Source organism: Larimichthys crocea, chromosome XII, assembly GCF_000972845.2.
Source record: "Larimichthys crocea isolate SSNF chromosome XII, L_crocea_2.0, whole genome shotgun sequence".
In the NCBI taxonomy this organism is placed as follows: domain Eukaryota; kingdom Metazoa; phylum Chordata; class Actinopteri; family Sciaenidae; genus Larimichthys; species Larimichthys crocea.
The window spans coordinates 21,175,870-21,192,763 of NC_040022.1; the positions used below are offsets into that span (position 1 = coordinate 21,175,870).

The 16,894-nt window shown below is 40.2% G+C and overlaps 1 protein-coding gene across 2 annotated transcripts in view; it reads left to right on the plus strand.

Annotated features, from left to right (window-relative positions):
* cacna1ia (calcium voltage-gated channel subunit alpha1 Ia) overlaps positions 1–16,894 on the plus strand; it is a 131,160-nt gene that overhangs the window by 50,370 nt on the left and 63,896 nt on the right. The window lies entirely within an intron of this gene.

Here is a 16,894-nt window from a genome sequence, read left to right on the forward strand (position 1 = left end):
TTAAAATGTTTATCAGAGCTGACTCCAGTTGTTGCTGTGCACTCACAGGCAAAATACAAGTTGCCCTACCTTCCTGGTGAAGGTCGTTGGGGCTGTATGCAGCTTGCGTGGAAGAACTGCAAACACTCATCAGGATCAAAAAAGGGTCTCCTGCTACTCTGCAACTTCGGGTTAAAAACAATATATTAGCTGCTGTTATGAGTCATGAAAGATTATCAGACATCCAGGAAATTGTATGTGATCATTAGGTTACTGTACATCATATTATTACTTGCATATCGGCAGATGTAGTCCGGCTTGAGCCAAAGCAAACATTGTAAGCAACACGTAAGATATCCAGATATTGAATCAATATCATTGGTGTACTTATTTAAGGTCCACTAATAACTCTCTTCATTAAACATAGAATGTAAATGAACCTAAACACTAAACACAGTGGATTCGGACAGAGATGTTTCTTTAGGCTGGCATTAATGAGAAGACAGACCTGCTGCTGATGTGTGAGTAACTCTTAGTAATGTGCTGAATTTACTCCCTTGCCACATGTGATTAATCTCTCCCTCCCTCTCTTCCTCTCGCTTGCCCAGCTTCGTCACTCTTCTTCTCTTGCGTCTCTGTTTCTTTGCAATTCAATTACTTTAGCCATCTGTAAAGCAAAGTCAGATGGAAGAGGGTGTTAAAGTAAAGGAGACAAAGTGTCAGTGTGACATACATCACTCAGTGAGCAATCAGCAAGTCAGTGAGTAGATGGTCGATTGGGACAACAGTGTTTTATTGAAATTAGAAATGAGGTATATGCATGGCACTCACATGAACAAACAACAGCTCATCCATTTTAAGTAGTACCTACTGAGAAAAGCAGAAGGGTTTGAATGATCCCACCTGCAGTGTGTGTTTAGTGGTTCTATACATCAATGGACTGGCAACATAGTGGAGAAATAGATAATGTACTATGTGTTTATTGTGTTTTTCTCTACTAATTCCACTGTTGCATCTCCCCACTGCTTCTGTATGCCTTGTGTGTGTGTGCGTTAAAGCATGCATGAACGTGTGCATGTCTATGCCACCGAATCTTAGCATGTCTGTTCCGTTGTCCTTGTGTCCGAGTGTGTTTGTGTGTGCTTGTGCATGTTGCACTTGGCCATACCTGAGCTTGCTAACCTGCAGAGATGAGATCCCACAGGGTGCAGTCACTGCCAGTGCCTATTAATATCAATGGAACCAGTTGGGCTGCAAAGACTGACCTTGGTTATGCTTCAGTTAACCGGTGAGCTGATGTAGCCTGCATTGCAATGCTGTCTTTTTTTTAATGTCTTGTAGGCATTGCTTGCTATTTTTCCATAGATAATTTATAATGGAAATCATGACAGCCACCTGAACTTGTGATCTCAATATTTACATGTATTTAATATTTAAATATACAGGTGTATGTATGAGACCTGAAAAATGATTTTTACAGATGACTGCTTTTGAAAATGTTGCATAGTGGTTGAAACATTTGTAGATACTGACACACACACACACACACACACACACACACACACACAGCTTGTCTCTCTCTTGTCCCCTCACAAACTCTGACATCGCCTCAAGGGAGGATTTAGCCCCAGCGCAGCTAAAGAGGGATGAAACTGCCTGAGAGAGGAAGAGAGGAAAAGAGATAAACCAATCGCATGACTGAAATTGCTGCTATTTAAACAAATGATGAGATGAAGGGGAGAAAGTTCTTTTGTTCCTTCATCTTCGATTTTGTGTCACAGTGTTACGAGTTTGCTGCTGCTGCCATTTTTGAAGTTGGAACATGAGATTAAAGAGGAACCCTGTTATTTTCATTGGAATGGTCGGCAAAGATTGCAGACACATCTTTGCACGCATTTCTGTCCTAGCTCACAGTTACTCGATTTTTCCCATCGCTCTCAAGTCAGACAGGTCAATAATGGCATTGGTGGAATAATTATTGCAGAAGTATTATTCTGTCGTTGTTTTATTGGGCACTATAGATGATGAATATGCTTCAGTTTAATGATTTATAATGATGTAAGCCCCACAGCTGCACATGGGAGCTGCTCGGTTCAGACACACGCTTGTGCCGATACTACTGAACAGCATAACTTAAGCCATTTATGATTACATGCTCTGTACAAGGGCATCTTGATGGCTGAGAGTCCAGAGAGCATTTTGCATCCACCTTAACTGCCTAATGTTCCCATCTGCCCCAAGGACTCGCTCACAAACTGTTCATAAAATAAAAAAAGATAAAAGTAAACTGCACTGTTATTTCACCACTGCATAATGCTTAATCCTAATGTTTAGTAGGTAAACCCACTGGCAAATCTCCTGCCCTTCTTTTTTTTGTTTGTTATCATTTTGTTTTCGTTAGCATTCTGGCAAGGAGACTTGGCAGCTGTGCTCACATTGTGCCCTTCAAAAGTAGGCTGATTATCAGGCACATTAAAATGAAAGAATGGCCGTTTTGTCTCTTATGATGACAGTAATGAAAACGTGAATGAGGGTCGGCGCTGTGGAGAAATTTAAAAGCACAACAAATGAGAGTTGTGAGCAATATACAATAGCCAATATGCAGTTTGACATGTTTTTTCTCTTCAGAAAAACTCGTTGTTATGTGGCCTCAAAGAGAAAAACAGGAACAGATCTGGACTCCGTATGTATATATAGTATTATGCTGTCTGCTTTCTGGTTTTTACCAGGTCATGTAAGCAGCCTGTAGTCGAGGCTAGCAGCTTGGCTCGTCATTCTGCTTCATCTGCTTCTTCAATGTCCTTTCTGGCCTAACCAAGCATAAGTAAGTAGTAAGTGCAGAGGGGATATGGGGACAAATTAGTAGCTCCCTATTGCAGCTATCTATGTGTGTGGAGGTGGGGTGCATGTGGTGAGATGTGAATTACTGCAAAAAACAAAGGAGGGGATGTTGCTGTAGACAGGTGTGTGTTAGAATCAAAATGTAATCGTGTGCATTTTGTGGAGTAGCTTAATGGAGATCTGCGTATGTATGTTCAGGCAAGTGTGTGTATGTGTGACCCGGACTGTGTGTGTGTGTGTCAGGTAGTAATTAATAAAGACAGGAACATTGGCTCTCCTGCTGTGCTGACATGCCTACAAGAGACTATCGCCACCAATCCAAACACACACACACACTCAAGATAAAGACAAAACTTATTCCAAACAACTGCACCAGGACTAAACTTTCACATCCAGTTATAAAGTAAACTTAGACTTCGTTTAGCCAGCCAAGCTTGCTCTTAATTTCAGTGGCCTAATTTTGTACATGCTTCACCTGAAGGTAGCAATACAGAAAGGGTGCTATGCATTATTGAGTCCCTTCTTCTACTTCATTTCAGTCTTGGAGCACATGTGGATTAATATTGTAGTAGTCTGATAAGGACAGAAAATGAAGGACTGGAGTAGAGACAGTAAGAGAATAATGTGTGTAGACTCAGCAGCCTTGCTAAAGTACTTTGTTCACCCTCTAAAGTGCTTAACAAAGAAGTTCTAAACAAAGTTAACTTGCAGAAAAATAACAAATCCAAGTCAGAACAAAACCACTTAGTGCAACGCAAACAGGATACGCCCTGGAAACTAACTACTGGACCAGCCAGCAGTGTTTCTTCCACAATTGCTGCAACAGAAACAATCAGAATTTTCTGAAGTGAACCAACTGAGAAAAATAAAATATAGTATTGTGGTTTATGGTGATGCACTCGATGAGGAGCTGTGTTTGTGTGGGCGCCTGCACATTGCCGCTTTCAACAGACCAAATGACAGACTTGAGAAAAACTAATGGAATTTCACCATTAAGGGGCTTTCTGAAACATATTTAGTCAGTTTATTGGCTTTTTTTAGTTTAGTTTTTAGGGAAGTCTGGTTGGAGGATAGCAAATAATTGCATATTAATTGAAAGGTTTGCTTTGATGAGTCAATGCACAACCAAGTATACAAGTATATACCAACTGTATTCAGTTTGTGTGTCTCACACAGGTAAACATGAATGTGTCCATGTGTGTTTTGACTTTCACAAGCCTTTCTCTCAGCCTCAAACAAGGTAAATGATAAAAACTGTTTCCTATCATCCAAGCAGAAATTGTATATGGACAGAAAGCAGGGTCACAAAGTCGGCACTCCCATAACTTAACAGATAGGAGAGAGGAACGGTGAGCAGAAAATCAAGGTCAGAGGAAACAAGGACATAGAGCAAGTTTGTGTGTGTGGATATTTTTCCACCTCTGTGAGTCTCATTTTATTGTTAAATGTTAAAAGTAAATAGACACCTTTAATTTGAATTTGAATGCAGGTGTCTATTTACTTCTTGCATGTCGGTGTATAATACTAATAATAACGCATAGTAGATTTCAAACTGAAAGATCATTGTACAACACGGTAAACACAAGAGTGACTATTGGCATTCATCAGTACATAGTTCACTTCTGCAAGTTGAAAGTGGAAGTTAAGTTTATGTCACAATTTCTTTTGATAGAGGAGTTTTAGTCCACACACAACCCAGGAGGCCTTCAGTCTGTCAGTCATGTTGCTGTCAGTCACCCTGTATCCCTGAGCCAGCGTGCCTCGTGGCTTCTACTAGAGGAGGTGGAAGTGACTACTTTGGTGTTTTGGGGCTGGTAGACAGACTGTTGCAAGAGCAGAGCTGAGTGGGAGCTGTCACAGCAGCTCTACTGAGCCTGGGGTAAAATTTAGGCCACAATAGCAATTCTTTCCTTGGCATCATCTTCGGATCAGAGCAGGCTGTGCTGATTTACAATAACACATTTGTGGATATAGTAAATGCCACATAGCATTTCTGAGACTCTACAATAGAGTGCAGCGTTTACAAGTGTTGTTCCATCTCTGTAAAGGAAATATCAATATATGATTATAGTGGAAAACAATTCATAAAAAAGCTGGAGGTTTACACAATTTCTGCCCTCTAAAGCACAAACTATTTTCCTTTCTTTGTAAAAAATCTTGCATTATTATTTTCATTTGTAGCAATAACAAAACAAAATCATTTTTAAAACTTTTATAGTTTTAGCCATGCTAGTGGCATGGCTCTAGGGATGTTAAATTGCACCACTTTGCTGAAGACTAAAAAGTCTCAACAACTATTGAATGGACTGTTATTAAATTTAGTACAGATATTTAATGAGCCCAGATGATGAGTCCAAATGACTTTGGTGACCTTCTGACTTTTTCTGTAGTAGCACCAAAGGTTTGAATACTTCACTCACCCTGTGAAATATCTTTACTTCTACTGGATGGATTGGCACAACATTTGGTACAGAAAGTCATGATTCCCAGATAATAAACTCTAATAACTTTGGTGGTCCACTGACATTTCCTCTAGTGCCACCATGAGGTTCACATTTCTGGTTTTGAATGAATCATCTCAACAATTGAATGGCCAAGAAATTTGCTACACACCTTCAAGCTTCCTTCGGGATGAATCACGTTGGTTATCCTCTGACTGCCATCATCCATCACCCTTAAATGTACTTGTACTATGACAGTGAACATGGAATAAACATTATATACAGCTTGAGCCTGTTAGGGCTGTCATTGTGACATCAACGTTTAGCTAAACCATTCAGGTTTGACCCAGGTACATGACCTTAATTGGACATAAACTGCATCAGGTTGTCAAACAGGATGATTCCTCCATCATCCTGATACTTGTGGATTACTTAATGACAATGAGGAAACAAGGTACAGCAGGTAGACTGAGGGTATGTCTGTTGGTGGATACTCCGGGTGTCTCAGCATGTTCAAACAAATCTTTAACCCTGTCCCTTCGAAATGTTATCACCCACTTGGTTACCTATACCCAGCTCTGTTTCTCAGCTGCATGTGTATTTTTGTGTAAGTATAAGTACATTAAAAAGGCTGTTAAATTTCCTGTATGTGTACACATACTTACTACTACTAATTTGTTTGTCCAACTACCAATTGTGGTAAGACTTGTAATCGCTGCCTGGGTTATTTTCACGAGCAACATTTTGTTAGTTTTTTCTTGGGTTAATGAAGCATTACATTTTTGCACCACCAGGAGTTGTAGGTAGGTGTTTGGGGCAGATGGTGCTGTCTTATTCGATTCCCTGATAAAATACAAGTTCTTCAACAACTACAGCTTCAAGTTTACACAGGAAGGAGGCTGGACTGTTCACTTTGTCTTAATGGTGCCAATCTGCAACCAGCCAATGTTTATGATTCATTACTTAGAAGTCAGAATCCATATTATGTTGTATGATGGACATAACTTGATTGCAGTTCATGAGGTAAAAACTCACTTGAGTACCACTGTGCAAGGCTTATGTCAAGTTTCTATGAAGAGATACCCTACCCTAGAGATACCCTCTTTTAGGTCTGCTTTGAACAACAATATCAGCATACAATCAAGCATGAAGAACAATAAACAGAGAGGAAGAGAAAGACAGAAAAACCTTCACCTTTGGGCTAAAAAATCTGCATCACAAATGGCAGGATCACAACCTATTAATAATTCTTTTTGTTCTTAGTGTCTCTCTCCCTCTGTCTCACTCACTCTCGCACTCACTCCCACTCTATGTCGCCTCATTCATCTACCGTGCTACTCTCGGCTTGTTTGTTCTCCTTTCATGAAACACCTGTGAAGCTCAGGGATCCACTCTCCATGCTTGCAATTAGAGTCGTATATTCAGGGAGCCTAACCAATCACGAGGAAATCGATTACCAGAGAGAGAAAAGACACACACGCAAAAAGTGAAGAGAAAATCTGAAAGTTCAGGCCTTACCCGCGTGGTTTGAAGAGCAGGCAATCATGCTTGTGTAAGAATGAAAGAGATCTTTCATACTATATGTCATATTGAGTGGCTGGTGAATATACACTTCAGTTCTTCAGTCATTTAAGGCTAAATTTATGCTGCCTGGTGAAAGGGATCTGGGTGAAAGTCTTTTGTGATTCAGAATTGATTTTGGGGTATTCTTATTCAATGACAGAATATATATCTATATAATTCTCATTTTAAAATTAGATTTTATTCTCATGGGAATAACAAACTCTGTTGAAATTATCTTCAGCTGTCAGCAACGCGCATGTAAAAATTATCAAAAAAGTCAAATGAATGGAAATTGTAAAGAAAAGAGCAAAACCTCAGATCACAGTGGAATTCTCTTTTAATATCTGTCACAGCCCCAATGTCTTGTTTCCCTCTCTTAGGGAGCCTTTAGTCGTTTCTCCCTCTGTTTGTAACAAGGGATCATGTCAGCCCATTAGGCCCCTGTTGAAATATGGATGAAGAGATGAGAGAGATGGGGGGGCTTACACTTCCCTTCTCAACCAGATCCTCTTCATCCCCATCCCTTCCTTCTGATCTCTGTTATCCCCACTCTCTTCTGTCCGTTCAGAGAGAGTAATGAGGGTGTTGTTTGTGTACTACTCAGAAGAAAACCTGAAATTCGATATAGTTAATGCATCGCACGCGTTCTTCCAAGATTGATCGAATTACTTTGTGTATATAAGTATTTTCTTTCACCAGAAATCATATTAAACAGAATAGCCCAACACAGCATATTATTCTGGTATATACTACTATCTAGGATTGTTTAACTAAAGTAAGAAATCCATTTGTTGCGTTCACTGAATAACTAGACCAGACTAGTAAATTGAACAACAGTTTTCTGTGAAACTGAGAACACAGATTATGTGACCATATGGACGGATTTCCACACTGACTTGTGTCGCATTATGTGGATCCCCAGGAGTTCTGTAAGCTACACACTTCCCTGATTCCCGTGATTGTGCTGCACTTTTTCCCTCTTTTAATCTCTGCTGCTGTGAAACTAGCAAGCGATGAAACGGGCTGATGCACAGATTGAAATAAAGGTTTGTAGGAAAGATTACATCTTATAAAGGTGGATAATATAAATGTGATGATTGACATGGAAAGAGTGAGCACCTGCTGTCCATAAATCAACTGGGTCACTGGGCGTATGACTGTGTGTGACTGTCTGTTCTGTCAGTCAGTTTTCTTTTCTTCTTTGTAAAGTGACCAAAGTACAATATGAACCCATATGGGGTACAGAAAAGGAAGTGGAACATGAAGGTGGGTCCTTAAACTAGAAGGCCAGACTGAACTTGCACTTCCAACACCTCAAATAAGACAGTCCAACCTCAAAAACTACAAAAGTTTTGTGCATTTGGGTACTCCTTACCAAAAACAAACATGTAATTTGCTAGGGAAACACTGGCCTGTGTCCTCCAAATTCAGTCAAAAGAAGTGGGACAATCCTGCTACTCCATGATGTATTTGGTGCAGAAATGCAGACCAAGGAGGATCCAGCCCCTGAATTGGGACACAGGCTTCAAGTTAAAGTGCATACTCCTCCTGTGTTGTAAGTGTTTCACACTCTGATACCAAACTAGTGTGAAACAGACCCACAGAGGAATGAAGGGTAAGAGATTTACATGGTAGCCCATTGTCAATCCATTGCATAACATCAATTTGTAATGCTAATTTATCCACTGGAAGGACTTGTTTTCAGTGCCCATAGTGCTACGGCAAACAGGTGCTACGCTGATCTCTATAAAGCAGAGAGAAGCTGACAATGTTTGTTGCTCCCCTGACCGTCGCTTGCTGTCGTAGCGGGTGTAAGGAGGTGGGACGTTGGAGAACAGATCACAGAGCAGATGGTATCACCGCATGCGATCAGTCAAATTGCTATTAAAGACTAAAGGGGTTCAAAAAGCTCTTGCATTCGGAGGCACACGATTGTCAATAGTGTTTCTCGACGAGCACCCGCTATGTAATGGCTGACAGATCAGCTTTTTTTTTTGCAAATGTAATCTTTTTTACTTGTGATGAGTTAGAATACATTACAGACACAGAAAGAGAGAGAGAGACAGATGGCTGGAGGGAGGTTGGAGAGATGGTGAGGATGGTCGCTTGTCACATCAGAGTCTGACTAGTCCCTGCAGATGTCAGCGGCACAGTCCTGTCATCGCATTTCTTTTTCCTCCCCTCTCTCTCTGTCCGCTGGTTTCCAATCCTCTGACCCTGTGTCGATTCAAACTAATAGCTTGTGAGTACACTGCATGCACTGCTATCTAGTGACCCACCAAACTCTCTAGTCTTTATCTATTTTTCCTTTTCTTCATACTCGTTTTTCACCAACCAACATCCTTTATCACCCCTGACTCGTTTCTATCGGCCTCCTGTCTGTCTGTCTTTCAGTTTTCTCCTCTACGTCTCACTGAGTCATGTCGTTTTTTCTTTTTTTTTCTCTCTATCTCTCGCTCTCTCTCTACCTCACACACACACACACACATACGCGCACACAAGTGCAGCAAGTATTGGCTTATATTTCCCATGGTGTCTGCAATACATTCGGCTTCACTAGTGGCAGCAATGTACTGGAGCAAGGCACCTGCTGTGCTGAGCTGATATGAGGAGAAAGACAGATACACAGTCACACAAATGCCGACACACACACACACACACACACACATCGCAAGCTTTCAAATGCTCAAATATGGATGAAAAATGTAACCAGCCTGTGTCTGTAAATCCAGACACTGCGCATAACCAAACCTGTACACAATAACTATATATTTTACATTTGTCCACACGCAAAAGTGCCCATACAAACAGCAACAACAAAAAAAACATGAATACTGACACACACACTTTGTGTTGTCTCAGTGGCTGAAGTCAGCCTCGTCCGCTCCCGTTGCCTTGGTTACGGGCCATAGGCTTGTCTTGAGAGGTGCTCCAGGTCTCTGCTTGGCATGTCAGACTGTGTGGCTGGCACTGTGTCCATCTGTCCCTCTCTTTCTGTCCACTTACCATATGTGTGTCGTGTATGTGCATCGGCAAGTTTGTGTATGAGAGGGGGTTGCTATATATGCCTGTGTGTGTGTGTGTGTGTGTGTGTGTGTGTTAGTAGCACTCCTCGCAGCAGCAGAGAGCAGAACACATTATGTGACAATTTTGCCAGCGATAAATGAATCATGAGTGCAATTATCAAATTAGATTGCATCTTCTTGGATTTTGTAATGAGTCCACTCCCTTATGTTAGTGTTTCATAATTGCTTATTTTCTTTATTTTTTTGGTTATTATTTATGAGAAAGCACCACCACTGTTTATATGCATTTGAATTGCGGCCTAAAGGTTTTTAGTCAGTGCCATTTAATACAACCGATGTTTGCTGAAAAAGTTTTCCTTTATTTCTACCGACTGCTAAGCTGTAAGGCCAGATTAAACATGTGTACTCCACTTCTATATTTTAATTGACATATTTTTTTTTTTAAAACACACTGTCTACATGCCTCCATATTGCATATGCTTGCTGCATATGCTGACACTGCATTACGTGCAGGTTTATGCTCATCTACATGCAGAGCGGTCGGTTATGCTTACATTTATCTTTCACGCTGGAAGCAAATCTTCCATGCCCTTGTGTGTGACGAAAAAACAAAAATGAAATTAAAGCAAATTGAATTGATTCGATTTCTTAACTTTTATCTCGTTTTGGAGACGTGATTGAATAAAAAAGCAAACTTAATTTGATAAAGGCAAAGTGTAATAACAAACAGGCTGGATTTGATTTAACCCTTTGCTGTTCGTCACTACTCTGCCGTTTATCATTCACTCATTTCATTTCGTTCACTTACATATGCACAGGAAAACAGCAGTGATAAAAACGGGAAAGAAGTTGAAACAAGCTGAGTAGACACAGTAAGTCAGAGGTTGTAATTATGGGCTACTATTAACACATTGGATAGAAAATGGCAGTGAAGACAACAGACACCATGGCAACCCTTGAAGGATTGCTGCATGTCTGTATCAAGTTACACTTTAAGACATTACTCTCTTACATTTGCATCTCCTCTTCATCCCTTATAGTAACTTTAATTTCACTTCAAGATACTCAGGGTATAAAGTAATCTACTTTTTAACCTGCTATATATTTCACCAAATCTGTGTTTTTTGGACATTTGAGACCCATTTCTATTCACTGCATGTTATACACTTCTCAAAAAGCCGTTTCATTTTGACAAAGCTCTGATTTTAAAGTCTGCCGATGTTGTTATTGAGCAAGGACATATTTTTAGTGCGTAGGAAAAATATAATTCCTCGATTTTCAAATCATGTTTTGAATGGGAGGGGCAGAAAGTGTACATTAGTGCATAAGCAAACTTTTTTTCGGGACTGGCAAAGTCAAAGTTTACATTTGCTGAGACAAGCATAGCAGCGCTTACACAACGTATACTGCAATTTTCTTGAAGCTTTTAAGATGGTTGTTTGCTTGTTACTCTAGGTGCTCTGCGATGCATATGTCTTTGGCTGGAGAGCTTTTGACGCACTGGTATGCGGTGGGAAGGGCTTTGTTGAGAACATTATGAACTCTCACATAGCCTTCTGTTATTATTAAAGGTTAAACATAAGTATATACACAGCTGTTTGCAGAAATAGTGAGTGTTATGACTGTAAGTTTATTGTTTCTGGAATCAGCAGGACATATTAAGGCACAAAAAATAGAAACTTGGCAGGCACTATGGAAAGATGGTAAAAGAAGCCTTGTGGACCAATAGGCAAGTAGAAAAGAAACCCAAGCAGCTGGAAGGTCAGAAAACCAGCCTGTGAGCCAGACAGGAACATAGATAGACTCATTGATCAATTTTCCCACAAGATATGGGAAATTAAGTGGGATAAAAAGAGGGATGAGAGAAGAGTGAGGTACGTGGGGAGATCCCTGGCAGTCTGCCCATTACTTCATCGTGAAGTGGGACACAGAGAGAGAAAAAGAGAGTGAGAGAGAGGCAGAGAGGAAGGCAAGGGCAAAAAACAGCAGTTACAGAGTCAAAACAATAGTGCAACTGTCTGATGCCAAGGACAGCAGGCAAACACTCTGTATCAGTTTAAACACTGGCTGACCCGAGCATCGCTCAACCACACTGATGGATTCTTCCATCAGCAGGTGGGACCCTTCTCACTGACATACCACAACACCAAACTAGATGGGACAGTGGTTGTCACAAAAATAATGGTGGAGGAGGATGCGTGTGTGTGTGTGTGTGTGTGTGTGACTGTTTTGTGTATGTTATGTTAAGAGCAGGAACGTAGTATGTACTGGTTTAATAAAACAAAGTGTGTGTATGTATCTGTGTGTATTTCAGTGACATGAGTGAGGTCACACATCGGTTTCTGAAGCGCTGTTTTGAAGCTGAATAAGCCATCTGTAATGGCACCTACATGTCAGAGTGGTCACACTGTAAATTATGTGTAAATTTAAGCCTTAATATAATCTAAATGGGTGAGTTAAACATTTTTTTTACACTCATTACAGTTGAGAGTCATGAACAGTGAAAATAGTTATAGAGACCAAAACCGTTTTTTGGACCAGGCTGTAAACATTTGCAAACATATTTCCGCTGTGAAGTTGGACATTTTAACATGGAGGTTGAAATGTTCTATAGCCAGCTTCAAGCAGCCACTCAAGGAATTAAAGTTTTTGGCACTTGGCTTCAGCCACACAGGTTGCCGCTTAGTGTGTGTGTGCGTGTGTGTGTGTGTGCACGCACGTGTAACAGTGAGTGACCTATCATTTTGTGTTCTCGTTGGGAATACAGACAGGCACAGGCCTCAGTGCCACAGTGAGAAGCAGAATGTCATTTTGATTCACTCTGAACGAGACTGATCCTGAGGGTTTTTACAGGAACGCGTATAGACACACACACACACACACACACACACACGTGGGCACAAGGAGGGGAGCTGTGTCGTAAAGCCTTATTGTAAATTACAGAGATATCATTCAGACGTGAGTCATCCTGTTCTTAACAAGCACACACACGTGTGCTGCTGTTTGATTTGGTGCATCCATTAAATAGAGACATTAGATTATATAAATCCCCACATTCAAACACACACACACACACACACCACACACACTGCTTTTACTATTTTACAGCAGAGAAAAGAATTATACAAAAATAGAATTTGGTCCTTAAATTATTTACACGAAAAGGAAGCCAAATTATTATCTTGCAGCCAACTTGTGAAGGTGTTTTTTCCTGCTCAGCCTTAGAGAAGAAGCTCTTATTAAAATCAGTTAGATCGCTATTCACTGTGTATTCATGCCAGACTATGTATAGCTTGCCATTCAGGCTGTCACAGAACATTTACAAACAGCATAAGAATAAATAATAATTTTGACATATACATGCACTGTTTCACAGTATGATAATCATATCTTATGACATCTTATAAAACTGTTTGGCATACGGGTCACAGTGTGTTTTGTTTGTGTTTTTTTTCTCAGTAAAGCTGATCCTAAAAATAAACATCCGGCTGGTAAAAGGCAAAATATTAAATATTCACCATGTTACAGTTAATCTCAACTTCAGGACTGCCACTGTAAAATATTTAGATGTTGTATCCAGCGAGGAAAACAGAATTTTCATGGGAACAAAATAAATAAGAAATGCATTCAGGTAATAAATTGTTTTTTGACATGCATTGGAGCCTCTCGACTATTACATTTTGATCATTCAAATAATTCGCTTTTTCTAAAAAAAAAAAAAAACAAGGTCAAAATGGGGCTCCTCAGCCTTGCATGCCTTTTGATATTTGAATGCATTGCCAGACAGAGAGACAAAAAGAGAATCATATAGGATTCTGAATTGTTTTCTCAAAAATAGAAAAAAAGCGCTTGATAAAGTCGGAAAATAGGGGAGAAAAGGGATGGGGGGGACAAGTGTCTGACGGAAATCAGTACTGACACAGACGGACAGGCATAAAAATAGGTAGAGACAGAGAAGAGGGAAAACATGAGAGGAGAGTTAAGACAGAGAGGAAGCCCTGTCCACATCCTAAGAAGATTGGACATACAAGAGCAGATGAAGAGAAGACGTGACGCTAAAGACAGACAAAGACAGAAGCTGAATCTCCTCAGTCACACTTGGATCATCTCGGAGTGGATACGAGAACATTGTAAGGGGTAAAGATCCCACAAGTAATAGCTTTAAAAGAACAATTAAATTAAATGCTGAAAGCTCAATAACAGCGTGTCTCCCTTCCTTTCTCCTCAAAGCATCCATTGTGTCAGACTCGGTTAGCGCCCTCCCAACATGATTAGGGAGTGACATGACCAGCCATCAGCTAGTGCTCTGGAATCAGCTGGGTGTGAGTCAGCCGCCCGCTGCTTCATTTCCCTGCGGAGGGAAAGGTCCGGGGTCAGTATGACAAAGAAACTGAACTCAAACCGGCGCTGACTCACTTCACGTGTCAATGTAGAGGCTGCGGATACTGTTAGCTCTGATGGGTTGAAGGTGAGGAGTCCACAGGGTTTGTGAAGGCTCGTGTTGTGCAGGTAATAAATGAGTACAGAGGAAGGTGTGTGTAGGTATGGGTGAAAAAGTATAGCTTCTGTCCCCGGTCTTGTTCTTTCTTTATAGCTACATCCCAAACAAGTCTTCTCCTATGCTTTTTGTGTTTACTTATTTTCTCAGACTGTCTCGTTCCTCCTTGCTCTGCAAGTTCATACCATGCCTCTGTTTTTGACTCCAGCTTTGGTAGTGCAGAACCTCAGGGCAGGTTCTTTAGTTGTGCTGTGGGAGTGCTACACACACAAACACACACATACATGCACATTTATACACATGCAGGCCTGATTGATTTTTCAAGTATAATGTGTCCCAAAGTGTTCGCGTTTGTTTTTTTGCTGGGAGGGCAAAATTGTCCATCATTTGCTCTGTCACACATGGGAGTGTATGAAAACCTGAGGAAAGGGAGAGATAGAAGAAAAAGGGGGCAGAGGCGACAGCTGGGAAAATTTAACCAGTATCGAGGGAGAGGAGTTTCAAAGACGGTGCTGGTTGTTAGATGAGGAAACGGGGAAGAAAAGACACAGATTTCATAATAATATTTCTTTCCAAACATCTTTCTGATATTATTTCTGCCCATTTCTCCGTGTTACCCGCAGAGAGTAGTGCTTAACAGAAAGCAGAGACAGCGGAGAGGTGATGGGGAGACATACAGATTAATAGAGTATGGCTTGTATGTGTGTGTTGTGTTACCTGTGTGCAGAAGAGAGACATATTGCTAAAATGAATAACACAGATGTTATACACATGATCCCTGGCTATAAGGAAATCATGTATAAATGTGTATCCGTGTTGCACGAAGCGTCCAGAGTTGAGATTTTCTTAAAAGTGTGTATTTTTCATTCTGAAGTTCCATCTTTTATTCAGCTGAATGAGAAATGAAGTGTGTCCCAGTGCAAGGCAGGGTCAATCAGAGGTTACCGACTGATATAAGATGTAACTGTAACTAGTTAACTATGCCTTTGGCAAGAGTGTGGAAGCTCTTGCATGCAGCTGTGTATGCATGCCACGCACGGACAGATTTCCCACATCACACTCAACAAAAGACTTTAAGCTCATTGTGTGAATATAAAAAGTGAGACAAAAAAATGAAGACTTAAGAGCATGGAGTGTAGAACTAAAGGAACACATGCTGACAACTTAAGATATGAAAGAAGTCAAAAGCTGTGAAACATTTTTAAACTGCATGACAGTAATAATAACATACACGCACATGCAGACCCCCCATGTACACAGGCACAATATAAATTTAGTATGCAAATTTTCCTTTTTCATTTTATCTGTGTTAGCATAGTATTGAAAATGACACAATAATTGTCTCGTATTAACAAAAATGGGAAACTTGGCAGGCACTATGGAAAGAGAGAAACAAACCCAAGCAGCTGGAGGGTCAGAAAATTATCCTGTGAGCCAGACAGGCACATAGATAGACTCATTGATCAATTTTCCCACAAGATATGGGAAATTAAGTGGGATAAAAAAGTGCAGTCTGTGCACCAGTAGATATGGTGCAGGCGCTGCCGTCGGGTGGTGGAGCACTCTGCAGGGTGACAAGGTGGCTTTGTAAGATGAGAAGAATGGTTGAAAATTGTGTTTATTACTTTAATATACTTGGAAAAGAATATCTGTCTCAATGTTTTTGAAATTATCAATGCCATTTAAAAAAAAGAAGCCACAGTGTAGTATAGTACTCAGATCTGATTTTGTGACTGACACTAGTCATGTAGCAGAAATAATAGGTCAAACAAACCAAATAATCATAAAATGTTGAAAACAGCCATGACTATACAATACGCTGTGTTGGGACTGGGTCAGAACCGGGACCTGCCCACATGTTTAACGCAGGACTTAAAACAAGCGCACCCCACACGATGACACTGGCAGGCATGAAACCTTCAGTGTGTTTGAAAGTTTGCAGGGCACAGATGCTTTGAAACTGACTAAATCACATGTCATTTTAATCCATAAAGATAAAAGCCCACAAAGTCCACAGTCAGCTATAAGTAGCCAAGCTTAAAGGCATTCGTACAGTGTGTTTTTCACCGCTCTGTTAGGCTGCGTCTTAATGTAACGTCAGCTGGATATCACAGGTAAGTAGTCAGGTTTCTAAAACTACATAGATTTAGATTTAGGTGGTAAATAAAGGGATAAGGAGAGACTTGGAGGAGAGATGAAGATAAACATGGAAGTTCAAAGTAAAGAAGTTCAACTGATTGAAGATTTAAAGAAAGGGATAAAGAAAGAAAAGTCAGAAACAAGTCAAGAGTCAGGTAATATAGAGACATAATGTTCATATCATAACACATAATGAGACAATGTTACTTACAGTAATGAGGTAGTTGAGGTAATGACTGAGGTAAATGAGGTAAAGACAAACACATTTATTAATGAAAAGATAAAATGCCATAAAACGGTTGTCTTAACATTAAATGACAACTACATAAATATTTTGCAACTATAAATATGATGTCATTATGCTGTTTAATGGTTGTGTATAAATGTTGATTTTTATATTTCACATC